At 46.4% G+C, this 13,812-nt stretch overlaps 1 pseudogene; it reads right to left on the bottom strand.

The window, feature by feature from the left end:
* LOC109883526 (protein phosphatase 1 regulatory subunit 29-like) overlaps positions 1–13,812 on the bottom strand; it is a 233,293-nt pseudogene that overhangs the window by 101,240 nt on the left and 118,241 nt on the right.

The following is a 13,812-nucleotide window of genomic DNA, read 5'->3' on the forward strand; positions in this document are numbered from 1 at the left end:
AAATATTAGGAGATATGACAGGATATGCATTTGAAAAATGACCTTTGTAGCATGAAATATGTAACTATTGGTCGAATAATTGGAAGAATGAGGCCACCCCCCCCCCCACACACACACACACACACACACACACACACACTGCAGCTTCATCAGAAGTGCCAGGTGTGGATTTGCTGTGTCTAGCTGTGTGACTATATTTAGACACACACAAACACATACATAGAAACATACATAAACACACACACACACATACATACACACACATAGAAACGTACATAAACAAACACATACATACATACACACACATAGAAACATACATAAACAAACACATACATACATACACACACATAGAAACATACATAAACAAACACATACATACATACACACACATAGAAACATACATAAACAAACACATACATACATACACACACATAGAAACATACATAAACAAACACATACATACATACACACACATAGAAACATACATAAACAAACACATACATACATACACACACATAGAAACATACATAAACAAACACAAACACACAAACACAAACACACACTGTTGGTTTGGTTATTTATTCCTTGTTTTCTGTCCTATTTTCTGACATCCTGAGTTAATTAGCAGAAGGTCAAGTTACACAACCTCACACCGCAAATGGCACCCTATTCCCTATGTAGTGAACTACTTTTAATCATAAAGCTCTATGTGCACTACATAGGGAATAGGGTGCCATTTGGAACGCAAACCAGACATCTCTGTGTACTCTACACACTTTCTCTCTATCCTTTCTGCTCCTCTCTCATCCCCCTCTCCATGCAGCTTACTTTTTATCCCTTTATCCTCCTCTCTGTCTCGTGTTAGTATCCCTCTCTTTTCTTTCTCTCTCACACAGCCATTTGTTGTCTCGCTCCCCCTCTCATTCTACCCTCACTCTAAATGTCCAGGCTCTCCCCTTTCTTCCAGGCTCTCCTCAGGCTCTCTCCCTAAGTCCCTCCCTCCCCCTCTCCCCCTCTCCCTCCCTCCCTCCACACCTTTCCCCCCCAATTTCCTTTAGAGGCCCTCATTAGCTTTTCATTAGCTCTCTCTCTCTCTCTCCCTTTCCCAATCCCTCTCTATCTCCCTCTCTCTATCCCTCCCTCTCTCTCCTTCCTCCTCCCTCTCTCACCTCTCTCTCATTCTCCCGCCCTCTTCCTTCTTTTCTCTCTCATCTCTCTCTCCCTTCCTATCTCTCTCCCTGCCTCTCTCTTTATCTACCTCTCTCTCTTTCCTTACCTCTCCCTCCCTCTCACACATCTCTCTCATTCTTCCTCTCACACATCTCTCTCTCTCTCTCTCATTCTTCCTCTCACACATCTCTCTCTCTCTCACACATCTCTCTCTCTCTCTCTCTCACATCTCTCTCTCTCACTAATTTCCTTTAAAGAGGCTCTCATTAGGTCATCATGAGCTCCCCCCAACCCTCTACCTATTTACCACTCCCTCCCTCCCTTTCTCCCCTCTTTTCCTCTCCCTCCCTCCCTCCCTCCCCCTCCACACCGCTGCCTATTTCCCTCTCCCTCCCTCCCCCTCTCCCCTCTCCCCTCTACCTCTTTCTCCCTCCCCTCCCTCCCTCCCTCCCTCCCTCCCTCCCTCCCTCCCTCCCTCCCTCCCTCCCTCCCTCCCTCCCTCCCTCCCTCCCTCCCTCCCTCCCTCCCTCCCTCCCTCCCTCCCTCCCTCCCTCCCTCCCTCCACACTGCTGCCTATTTCCCTCTCCCTCCTTCCCCCTCTCCCCCTCTACCTCTTTCCCCCTCCCTCCCTCCCTCTCTCCCTCCCTCCCCCTCCACACCGCTGACTATTTCCCTCTCCCTCCCTCCCCCTCTCCCCTCTACCTCTTTCCCTCTCCCTCCCTCCCTCTCTCCCTCCCTCCCCCTCCACACCGCTGCCTATTTCCCTCTCCCTCCCTCCCCCTCTCCCCTCTACCTCTTTCCCTCTCCCTCCCTCCCTCTCTCCCTCCCTCCCCCTCCACACCGCTGCCTATTTCCCTCTCCCTCCCTCCCCCTCTCCCCTCTACCTCTTTCCCTCTCCCTCCCTCCCCCTCCACACCGCTGCCTATTTCCCTCTCCCTCCCCCCTCTCTCCCTCCTCCACTCCCCCTCTACCTGTTTCCATTTCCATCTGTTAGATGTGATTGCATAATAGCTGTCCGTCAGGAAATCCTCTGACTTTCTCCTCCTTTTGTCCACTCCCTCCCTTCCTAAGTAACCCCCCTTTTTCATTTCTTCCCTCCCTCAATGTCTCTGTCTCGCCCTCATCCCTCCATCAATCCATCTCTCTCCATCCCTGGACTTTGATGTGCAAATGTCTCCAGCAGGACTCCAGGCTAATGAAGCCACTGGGTTCTGTCTTAATTAGGTCTGTCTCTGGCTCCCCTGACGAGAGGAGAGGAGGAGGAGGAGGAGGAGGAGGAGGAGGAGGAGGAGGAGGAGGAGGAGGGGAGAGAGAGAGAGAGAGAGAGAGAGGAGGGAAAACAAAAAGAGTGATATAAGGAGACAGCATGACAGAGATGAATAGAGAGAAAGAAGAAGAGAGGGAGCGTGACAGACAGAAAGAGGAATGTGAGAGAGGGATGCTATATGGAGGGCAGAGGAGGGGAACGGAGGATAGACTACCAGCGAATGAGAGGAGGGGGAGGGCAGATAGGAAGAAGATAGAGAGGGAGGAAAAGGCAGACAGAGAGAAGTTAGAAGATAGAGAGGGGGAAAAGGTAGACAGAGAGAAGTTAGAAGATAGAGAGGGGGAAAGGTAGACAGAGAGAAGTTAGAAGATAGAGAGGGGGAAAGGGCAGACAGAGAGAAGAAAGAAGATAGAGAGGGGGAAAAGGTAGACAGAGAGAAGATAGAAGATAGAGAGGGGGAAAAGGTAGATAGAGAGAAGATAGAAGATAGAGAGGGGAAAAGGTAGACAGAGAGAAGATAGAAGATAGAGAGGGGGGAAAGGTAGACAGAGAGAAGATAGAAGATAGAGAGGGGAAAAGGTAGACAGAGAGAAGATAGAAGATAGAGAGGGGAAAAGGTAGACAGAGAGAAGATAGATGGATGCCGTCCATCTTGCCTGAGAGGACTAAGCATTGTAGAGAAGGAGCGAGGGGTTGGACTATCCCATCTATCAACAGTCAACTTCCTGATTCCATCACAAACTCAATAACCCAAATCCACCAATCAGAGACTGACAACTTGATGTACGAAAAGTAAGACCATGATTCAAACTATGCATTACATCCCCGTGCTTAATTCGTAAATCGGGAGGTGCCTGAACAAAAAGTGAGCGCGAGAATGGGGTGACCTGGGGAGTTCTGAGGTACCGGAACGCATGAGAAAATAAATCTCCTTCACAATAAAGCATTGCATGCATATCATCACATTTGCGTAGTGACACAGAGCAGTAGAGTAGAGACACTTACACAAGTTGCACAGTTGTCTTGGGTCCAATAAAAATGTGCCTTTTATAAATTAATTTCATGCAAATGTACGTCATTTTACCTGACTGGAGACTTTGTCAGAATATTTTTTAATGGCGCACAAATGATCCAAATGGCAGGCTACTTTAACACTGACAAACTGAGAATCTGACATGAATAAAAATGACCTTGAATCCATCAATAGCCTTGGTCTAGGTGTGTGGAGACATATTGCAGACTACAATATGAGGAGGAAATTATAGTCCTAAAAATGCTTTCCAGTTTCACTGACTCACCTAATGACGGACAGCACACTGGCTAGTGATGGCTGATGGGCAGCATACTGGCTGGTGATGGCTGATGGACAGCACACTGGCTGGTGATGGCTGATGGGAGGCACACTGGCTGGTGATGGCTGATGTGCTCGTGCCAAAAGCCTATCTCTCTCTTCTTTAACTTTGTAAAACAATATTTGGAAGTTGATCAAATATCAAATTTCAAATTTCCAACCTGTGTTTTCCCTCAATTCTATTTGAAATATTGCGGAAGGCCTGTTTTGTTTTTTCACTGACAGATTTGCCGCGCTTTCCCGACTGTAGGCTATTCCTTGTCTACAATCAACAACTCGGCTATTTTAAAACGAATCTATTGATCCTCTGTGGCTACATTATAGGCCTTCTCATGGTATAGTAGGCTATTCTGAATGATTTCATTTGTCTCTGAACAGACAGCAGTAATTATATAACTGTGGCAAATTGATTTCAATTCATCAGGGGTGCTGCAGTTCCTTCAGAACCCTTCGCGCGGTTGTATAAGGAAATAAATGATGAAATGCAATAGTGGGGAGGTGAGAGTTGCAGGCTCTATCAGAGCAGAGCGGGAGAGAGATCATATAAAGTCTCATTCTAGCTATGTGAGAGATACTGACGCGCTTCTCACACCGGCAGGGCCACGCGTTGGTCTCAAACATAGGTTACAACGTTGTGCAAACTGTAAACACGGGCCGGCCCAACCCGAATCAACTCTTAGAATATTAGGCCCTGGCTGAAAATCTACTTTTTCACATTCTGTTTTTTGTTGTGGGGGCAGGAGAATTAATGAAGAGGCGACTCGAATGAACTTTGAGCAATTTTGTTTGAATTTTTACATTGCAAAAGTGACAATTATTTGTCATGCCAAGAGAGGTACCGGATCCGGCCAAATACGTTCCGGAACAAAACAGTCCAAAACGGAGAGGTTCTGGAACAAAACAGTCCAAAACGGAGAGGTTCTGGAACAAAACAGTCCAAAACGGAGAGGTTCTGGAACAAAACAGTTCAAAACGGATAGGTTCTGGAACAAAACAGTTCAAAACGGAGAGGTTCTGGAACAAAACAGTTCAAAACGGAGAGGTTCTGGAACAAAACAGTTCAAAACGGAGAGGTTCTGGAACAAAACAGTTCAAAACGGAGAGGTTCTGGAACAAAACAGTTCAAAACGGAGAGGTTCCAGATCTTGTTCCACCAGGACCCGGCACAAATGAAACACTGTTACATCCTAACAACAAGGTTCTGATTCAGAGAACACACACACCAAACACAATGTCGACCCAAATCTCTTGAAATGTGGAAATCTCTTCAACTCCTAGTGCCTTCAGAGAGTATTCACACCTTGACGTTTTAAATGTAGATTGTGTGTCACTGGCTTACACACAACACCCCATAATGTCAAAGTGGAATTCTGATGTTAGAAATGTTTACAAATGAATTCAAAATGAAAAGCTGAAATGTCTTGAGTAAATAAGTATTCAGTCCCTTTGTTATGGCAAGCATAAATAAGTTCAGGAGTCAAAATGTGCTTAAAAAGTCATATAATAAGTTGCATGGACTCACACTGTGTTCAATAATAGTGTTTACCTCATCTCTGTACCCCACACATACAATTATCTGGAAGGTCCCTCAGTCAAGCAGTGAATTTCAAACACAGATTCAACCACAAAGACCAGGGAGGTTTTTCCGATGGTTTTCCTCACAAAGAAGGGCACCTATTGGTAGATGGGTAAAAACAACAGACATTGCATATCCCATGGTGAAGTTATTAAGTACACTTTAGATGGTGTATCTATACACCCAGTCACTACAAAGATACAGGCGTCCTTCCTAACTCAGTTGCCGGAGAGGAAGGAAACTGCTCAGGCATTTCACCACGAGGCCAATGGTGATTTTAAAACAGTTACAGAAAGTATTCACACCTTGACTGAGAACCACTATTTTCAAGCACGGTGGTGGTTGCATCATGTTATGATATGCTTGTCATCGGCAAGGACTAAGGAGTTGTTTAGGATAAAAACAAACGGAATAGAGCTAAGCACAGGCAGAATCCTAGAGGAACACCTGCTTCAGTCACTGGGAGACAAATTCCCCTTTCAGCAGGACAATAACCTAAAACACAAAGCCAGCTATACACTGGAGTTGCTTACCAAGACCACGTTGAATGTTCCTGAGTGGACTAATTACCGTTTTGACTTAAATCATCAAAAAAAATCTATGGCAAGACTTAAAAATGTCTGTCTAGGAATGATCACCAACCAACTAGACAGAGCTTGAAATCTTTTAAAGAACAATGTGCAAATAGGTGTGGAAAGCTCTTAGAGACTTTAATAACCCAAAAGGTGATTCTAACATGTATTGACTCAGAGGTGTGAATACTTATGTAAATAGAATATTTCTGTATTTAATTTTCAATACATTTGTAAAGATTTCAAAAAGATGTTTCACTGTGTCATTATGGGATATTGTGTGTAGACGGGTGAGAAAAGTATATATTTAATCCATTTCCAATTCAGGCTGTAACACCACGACATGTGGATTAAATAAATCAAGGGGTATGAATACTTTCTGAAGGCACTGTAACTACTGAAAACGTTCCAGTCAAGATCTCAGCTGATATGTAGATCACACACATCTTCATCATGTGATCTAGATCTCAATCCAAGAGTTGTTTTCCTAATAGGAAATCACAAAATGAATCTCTCCCAAGCCACCACAGGTGTGTCTCTTGAATAACGATGAGCAGCACGTTAACTGAATAAAATATAAACCCAGAAATCAGACAGATGGCGAGAGAGAGAGGAGGGAGAGGGAAAGAGAGACCCTCTACCCTGTACCCCTCGAGATAACAGCTCTTCTGATCATATCTTTTAGAAGCTCTCTCTCTCTCTCGTTTTCCTTCACTCTCTCCACCCTCTTGACATTCTGGCCTCTCCTTCTACCCCTCTATCATCTGTTTCTCTCTCTCTCATTCTCCTTCAGTCTCTCCACCCCCTTGACATTCTGTCCTCTCCTTCTACCCCTCTATCATCTGTTTCTCTCTCATTCTCCTTCACTCTCTCCATCCCCTTGACATTCTGGCCTCTCCTTCTACCCCTCTATCATCTGTTTCTCTCTCATTCTCCTTCACTCTCTCCATCCCCTTGACATTCTGGCCTCTCCTTCTACCCCTCTATCATCTGTTTCTATCTCTCTCATTCTCCTTCAGTCTCTCCACCCCCTTGACATTCTGGCCTCTCCTTCTACCCCTCTATCATCTGTCTCTCTCTCTCTCTCTCTCTCTCTCTCTCTCATTCTCCTTCAGTCTCTCCACCCCCTTGACATTCTGGCCTCTCCTCCTCCTACCCCTCTATCATATCTCTCAATCCCCCATCACTCTTTTTATCTTTCAATAACTAATTGTCCAATGTTGGTTCTATTACTTGAATTTCAATGTTTTTCAATTATGTTATTTTTGCTCAATGCGCACATTGCACTGCAGTTTCCCTAGAGATAAAACTGATGAAGTTTCCAACAGGTCACTATTCGACATAGTTTAGCACAGAGAACGTGGTAATTAACTACAATGACCATAACCCATTGCCAACTTGTCCGGTCCATGCGGCATGTGCAGACATGGAGAGAGAGAGAGAAGAGACAGAAGAAAGTGTGATGGAGAGGGATAGAGAGCTGTTGCTCCGCGAGGTATCTCTACCTGAAAATACCTGATCTAAGTGATTGATAGTTGGTGTTCAGCAGTCATAAAAGTATGTCTTATTTACTTAAGAACTACGAAACAGTGATTTTGTCAGACAGCATAGGCAGCAGCTCTAGAGAGATGAGATGATGACTTGGAATGAAATAATACATGAATCAAATTAAACTAATGTAATAAACACAACAAATGATGTAGATGTGTAGAAATGATGCTGAACAATAATAAACTATGTTTATTAATCTGACTCCGTTATTATGTGAATAAATGCGTCTCTGGAGGATCGAGCAAAGATAGCGAATCCTTGTGTCACCCACTCAGTGTGACTTTAATGAACGTGTCTATCTTGCAACGTTATGCAGTCGTTAAGAGGCTAGATACAAATAGGTAACCCTGGCAACTAATGTTCTTACGTTCATTTATCGAGTCAAGGAGATCAGGGATGTCAAGGTGCTGCCCAGGCATGTGCTATGTGTCAATAACAATTATCATCAGACCTACTAAATTATAGGCATAATCAAATAATAATGTGTAAAACGAGGAATGCATTTACCGAATTCAACTATTATAATGTATTAGTCATGAAATCATTGCAAACAATTCCAGTGTACATGAAATACATGTAACATTACAAACTACCAGTTAAGGATCATATCACCTCCACCTTACCTGACACCCTAGACCCACTTCAATTTGCATAACGCCCCAATAGGTCCACAGATGATGCAATTGTGCAATTGGGTCCTGGACTTCCTGATGGGCCGCCCCCTGGTGGTGAAGGTAGGAAACAACACCTCCACTTTGCTGATACTCAACACTGGGGCCCCACAAGGTTGCATGCTCAGCCCCCTCCTGTACTCCCTGTTCACCCATTACTGCGTGGCCATGCACTCCCCCAACTCAATCATCAAGTTTGCAGACGACACAACAGTAGTAGGCCTGATCACCAACAATGACGAGACAGGCTACAGGGAGGAGGTGAGGACCCTGGCAGACTGGTGACAGGAAAATAACCTCTCCCTCAACATGATCAAAATGAACGAGCTGATCGTGGACTTTAGGAAACAGCAGAGGGAGTACGACCCTGTTCACATCGATGTGACCGCAGTGGAGAAGGTAAAAAGCGTGCACATCACTGACAATCTGAAATGGTCCATCCACACAGACAGTATGGTGAAGAAGGCGCAACAGCGCGTCTTCAACCTCAGGGGCCAAGACAAATTTATTCAGCCTACTAAGAGCCTCACAAACCTTTACAGATGCACAATTGAGAGCATCCTGTCGGGCTGTATCACCGCCTGGTATGACAACTGCACCGCCCGCAACTACTGGGCTCTCCAGAGGGTGGTGCGTTCTGCCCGACGCATCACCGGGGGTAAACTACCTGCGCTCCAGGACACCTACAGCATCCGATGTCACAGGAAGGCCAAAAAGATCATCAAGGACATCAACCACCCAAGCCACTGCCTGTTCACCCCGTTACCATCCAGAAGGCGAGGTCAGTACAGGTGCATCAAAGCTGGGACCGAGAATAGCCATCACTAGCAGCCTACCACCCGGTCACTCAACCCTACATCTAGAGACGGCTGCCCTATGTACATAGACATAGCATTTCGCTACACCTGCAATAACATCTGCTGAATATGTGTGTGAGGCCAATAAAAATGTGACTTGATTTATCACCAACAGGCTAAAACAACGTGGTTACACGTGTCTTCAGTGCAGAAGCATTTCTAAGAGCAGAAGCTGTGTGTCTGATACAGTATGACAGAATTCACGGCCCTTTTAACCAAATTCCAGCTGGACCGCATCCCCAACCTGAATGAACATTTCTTAACACGTGGCTCGTAAAAACAATAGACAGGAACAACACGCCCAGATTCTAATCTGCTCAGTTTGAATGTTATGACCAGACAACATGAATGTGCCTGATAACTGGTCAACCCAACATACCATTTCAATACAGTCGCTTTATAATACATCAACCAGAAAACAGTCAGACATATCAACATATGCAGCTCTTTATCAGTCGTCTCCTGGCGTCAGTGTCCCCAGGGTTTTGTGGGAACGTCTCCTCCTGGTGTCAGTGTCCCCAGGGTTCTGTGGAAACGTCTCCTCCTGGCGTCAGTGTCCCCAGGGTTCTGTGGGAACGTCTCCTCCTGGTGTCAGTGTCCCCAGGGTTCTGTGGGAACATCTCCTTCTGGTGTCAGTGTCCCCAGGGTTCTGTGGGAACATCTCCTCCTGGTGTCAGTGTCCCCAGGGTTCTGTAGGAACGTCTCCTTCTGGCGTCAGTGTCCCCAGGGTTCTGTGGGAATGTCTCCTCCTGGCGTCAGTGTCCCCAGGGTTCTGTGGGAACGTCTCCTTCTGGCGTCAGTGTCCCCAGGGTTCTGTAGGAACGTCTCCTCCTGGCGTCAGTGTCCCCAGGGTTCTATAGGAACGTCTCCTCCTAGCGTCAGTGTCCCCAGGGTTCTGTAGGAACGTCTCCTTCTAGCGTTTGACCCAGATCATGTGTGTTTGACCCTGTGGTAGCCTACAGATGGTCTGCCATCCAAATAATGGCATAATGTCATCACGCTGTGCTACCACGCCAGCCAGCCACTAGTCGCTAGTATCACCTTCTCATTTCCATGACACTGATACACTTGTATTGTTTCATTCTGTGTTGTTACAGTATTCAACCCACATAATGACTAGTGCATTTAATGTCAAAAATTATAATAATCGAAACTGAAATTAAAAACCAAGATCATTTTTTAATAACCAAACCAACCTCAAAAAGCAATAATCGCACTGTACTTCCTAATGCCCCCCCCCCCTTTCATTTGTCTATCCTCCCTGTCCTCATCCCTCTCTTCTCTCTCTCTTCCATCTGTGATGAAATTATTAAGCTACATGTTTATCAAGTCCAAACCTCCATTCTTCAACTCCCTTCTCTCTTCCATCCATCTTCCTCTCTCTCTCTCTCCATCTCCCTGAATCCACCTCTCCATCTCCCTGAATCCACCTCTCCATTCTTCTACTCCCTTCTCTCTTCCATCCATCTTCCTCTCTCTCCATCTGCCTGAACCCACTCCTCCATTCTTCTACTCCCTTCTCTCTTCCATCCATCTTCCTCTCTCTCCATCTCCCTGAATCCACCCCTCCATTCTTCTACTCCCTTCTCTCTTCCATCCATCTTCCTCTCTCTCCATCTCCCTGAATCCACCTCTCCATCTCCCTGTGGATGGAGGGATATATAATTTATCCTTCCTTCCTCTCTTTCATCCTCCTGTAATTAAATCAGTGTGTATGAGCCTCTCGTCATGACATGAATGGTGTGTGTGTGTGTATGTGTGTGTGTGTGTGTGTGTGTGTGTGTGTGTGTGTGTGTGTGTGTGTGTGTGTGTGTGTGTGTGTGTGTGTGTGTGTTGCCCATCCATGTATCCCTCCATTGGTAAACCCACTCAGATGAGTCAAAGGTGACACCTGGACACATACATGGAACAATAGAAACCAATACATTAAAGCTCAATGAGGACTGTATACAATGTTGCTTAACGACATGCACACACACACACACACACACACACACAGTGTAGTACAACCCCTGTCAGCACGTCTGACTTCATCTAATGGGGTTGAGTGTATTGATATTACTGCATGTTGCCAATAGCTTTGTCCCTGTAGTATTAAAATGAATCACCCAACAGAACAACTGGAAGTGTGTTTAGGACTTTACAAGGCCACACCCACCTACATGATATAGCCAAGGCTCGTACAAGGCCACACCCACCTACATGATATAGCCAAGGCTCGTACAAGGCCACACCCACCTACATGATATAGCCAAGGCTCGTACAAGGCCACACCCACCTACATGATATAGCCACGGCTCGTACAAGGCCACACCCACCTACGTGATATAGCCAAGGCTCGTACAAGGCCACACCCACCTACATGATATAGCCAAGGCTCGTACAAGGCCACACCCACCTACATGATATAGCCAAGGCTCGTACAAGGCCACACCCACCTACATGATATAGCCAAGGCTCGTACAAGGCCACACCCACCTACATGATATAGCCAAGGCTCGTACAAGGCCACACCCACCTACATGATATAGCCAAGGCTCGTACAAGGCCACACCCACCTACATGATATAGCCAAGGCTCGTACAAGGCCACACCCACCTACATGATATAGCCAAGGCTCGTACAAGGCCACACCCATCTACATGATATAGCCAAGGCTCGTACAAGGCCACACCCACCTACATGATATAGCCACGGCTCGTACAAGGCCACACCCACCTACATGATATAGCCAAGGCTCGTACAAGGCCACACCCACCTACATGATATAGCCAAGGCTCGTACAAGGCCACACCCACCTAAGTGATATAGCCAAGGCTCGTACAAGGCCACACCCACCTACATGATATAGCCAAGGCTCGTACAAGGCCACACCCACCTACGTGATATAGCCAAGGCTCGTACAAGGCCACACCCACCTACATGATATAGCCAAGGCTCGTACAAGGCCACACCCACCTACATGATATAGCCAAGGCTCGTACAAGGCCACACCCACCTACATGATATAGCCAAGGCTCGTACAAGGCCACACCCACCTACATGATATAGCCAAGGCTCGTACAAGGCCACACCCACCTACATGATATAGCCAAGGCTCGTACAAGGCCACACCCACCTACATGATATAGCCAAGGCTCGTACAAGGCCACACCCACCTACATGATATAGCCAAGGCTCATACAAGGCCACACCCACCTACATGATATAGCCAAGGCTCGTACAAGGCCACACCCACCTACATGATATAGCCAAGGCTCGTACAAGGCCACACCCACCTACATGATATAGCCAAGGCTCGTACAAGGCCACACCCACCTACATGATATAGCCAAGGCTCGTACAAGGCCACAACCACCTACATGATATGGCCAAGGCTCGTACAAGGCCACCCACCTACATGATACAATACATAACACAGTGTCAACTCAATTACAAAGTATATCAAAATGTCTCTCTTCACAGTCCCATTTGGGCCGTAATGTGTTCTTTTATCTGGTGGTGAATCTGGTGTTATTGAGTTACCTGGGGTGGCAGAGAGTTCCATGGAGTCATGGTTCTATTTAACATTGTGTGTTTCCCAGCCTCTGTTCTGGGCCTGGGGACCTCTGGTTCCATGTGTTGTGTGGTACCAATGAGTGTCTGAACTGTGAAGAGACCTCTGGTTCCATGTGTTGTGTGGTACCAATGAGTGTCTGAACTGTGAATAGACCTCTGGTTCCATGTGTTGTGTGGTACCAATGAGTGTCTGAACTGTGAAGAGACCTCTGGTTCCATGTGTTGTGTGGTACCAATGAGTGTCTGAACTGTGAAGAGACCTCTGGTTCCATGTGTTGTGTGGTACCAATGAGTGTCTGTACTGTGAAGAGACTTCTGGTTCCATGTGTTGTGTTGTACCAATGAGTGTCTGAACTGTGAAGAGAACTCTGGTTCCATGTGTTGTGTGGTACCAATGAGTGTCTGAACTGTGAAGAGACCTCTGGTTCCATGTGTTGTGTGGTACCAATGAGTGTCTGTACTGTGAAGAGACTTCTGGTTCCATGTGTTGTGTTGTACCAATGAGTGTCTGAACTGTGAAGAGAACTCTGGTTCCATGTGTTGTGTTGTACCAATGAGTGTCTGAACTGTGAAGAGACCTCTGGTTCCATGTGTTGTGTTGTACCAATGAGTGTCTGAACAGGCCATAAAGAGGGGTTCTGTAGACTGACCATGCAGATGTTGATGAGGCTGTGGTGTGTGGGTGTGTGTGTGACCATAAAGAGGGGATTTACATTGGGCCAGTACAGATGGTGATGATTCCTGTTCTATTGTCATGGAGACCATTGATCCACTATAAATGCTACTGGTGGAGGAGAGAACGATTGATGAACAGCTAAATGATTGGACCCTGAGCATCTCTGAATGTGTTTCCATACCTACATGACTTCATTAGCTCTCTCTCCCTCTCTCTCTCTCCTTCTCCCCTCTCCCTCTCCCTCTCCCTCTCCCTCTCCCTCTCCCTCTCTCTCTCCCCCTCTCCCTCCTCTTTCCAGTCAGGACTGAAGCCTCCCCCTCATCCAAAACTCTTCTCTACCTCCCCTCCTCACTCGTTCCACTCTTATACCCCCGGTCCATAAGATGTCTGGCAAGCACCTTTGTCCAGGGACAGCAAGGGGAGACCACGGGCCATATGTTCACCGGTTAGAGAGAGGGATGAAAGGAGGGGTGGAGGGAGGAGAAGAGAGGAAAAGTACCCCTAACGGAACAAGAGGTTGGCTCATATTTCCTCACACACACACACACACACACACACACACA

This window comes from Oncorhynchus kisutch, unplaced genomic scaffold, assembly GCF_002021735.2.
Source record: "Oncorhynchus kisutch isolate 150728-3 unplaced genomic scaffold, Okis_V2 scaffold3873, whole genome shotgun sequence".
Taxonomy (NCBI): domain Eukaryota; kingdom Metazoa; phylum Chordata; class Actinopteri; order Salmoniformes; family Salmonidae; genus Oncorhynchus; species Oncorhynchus kisutch.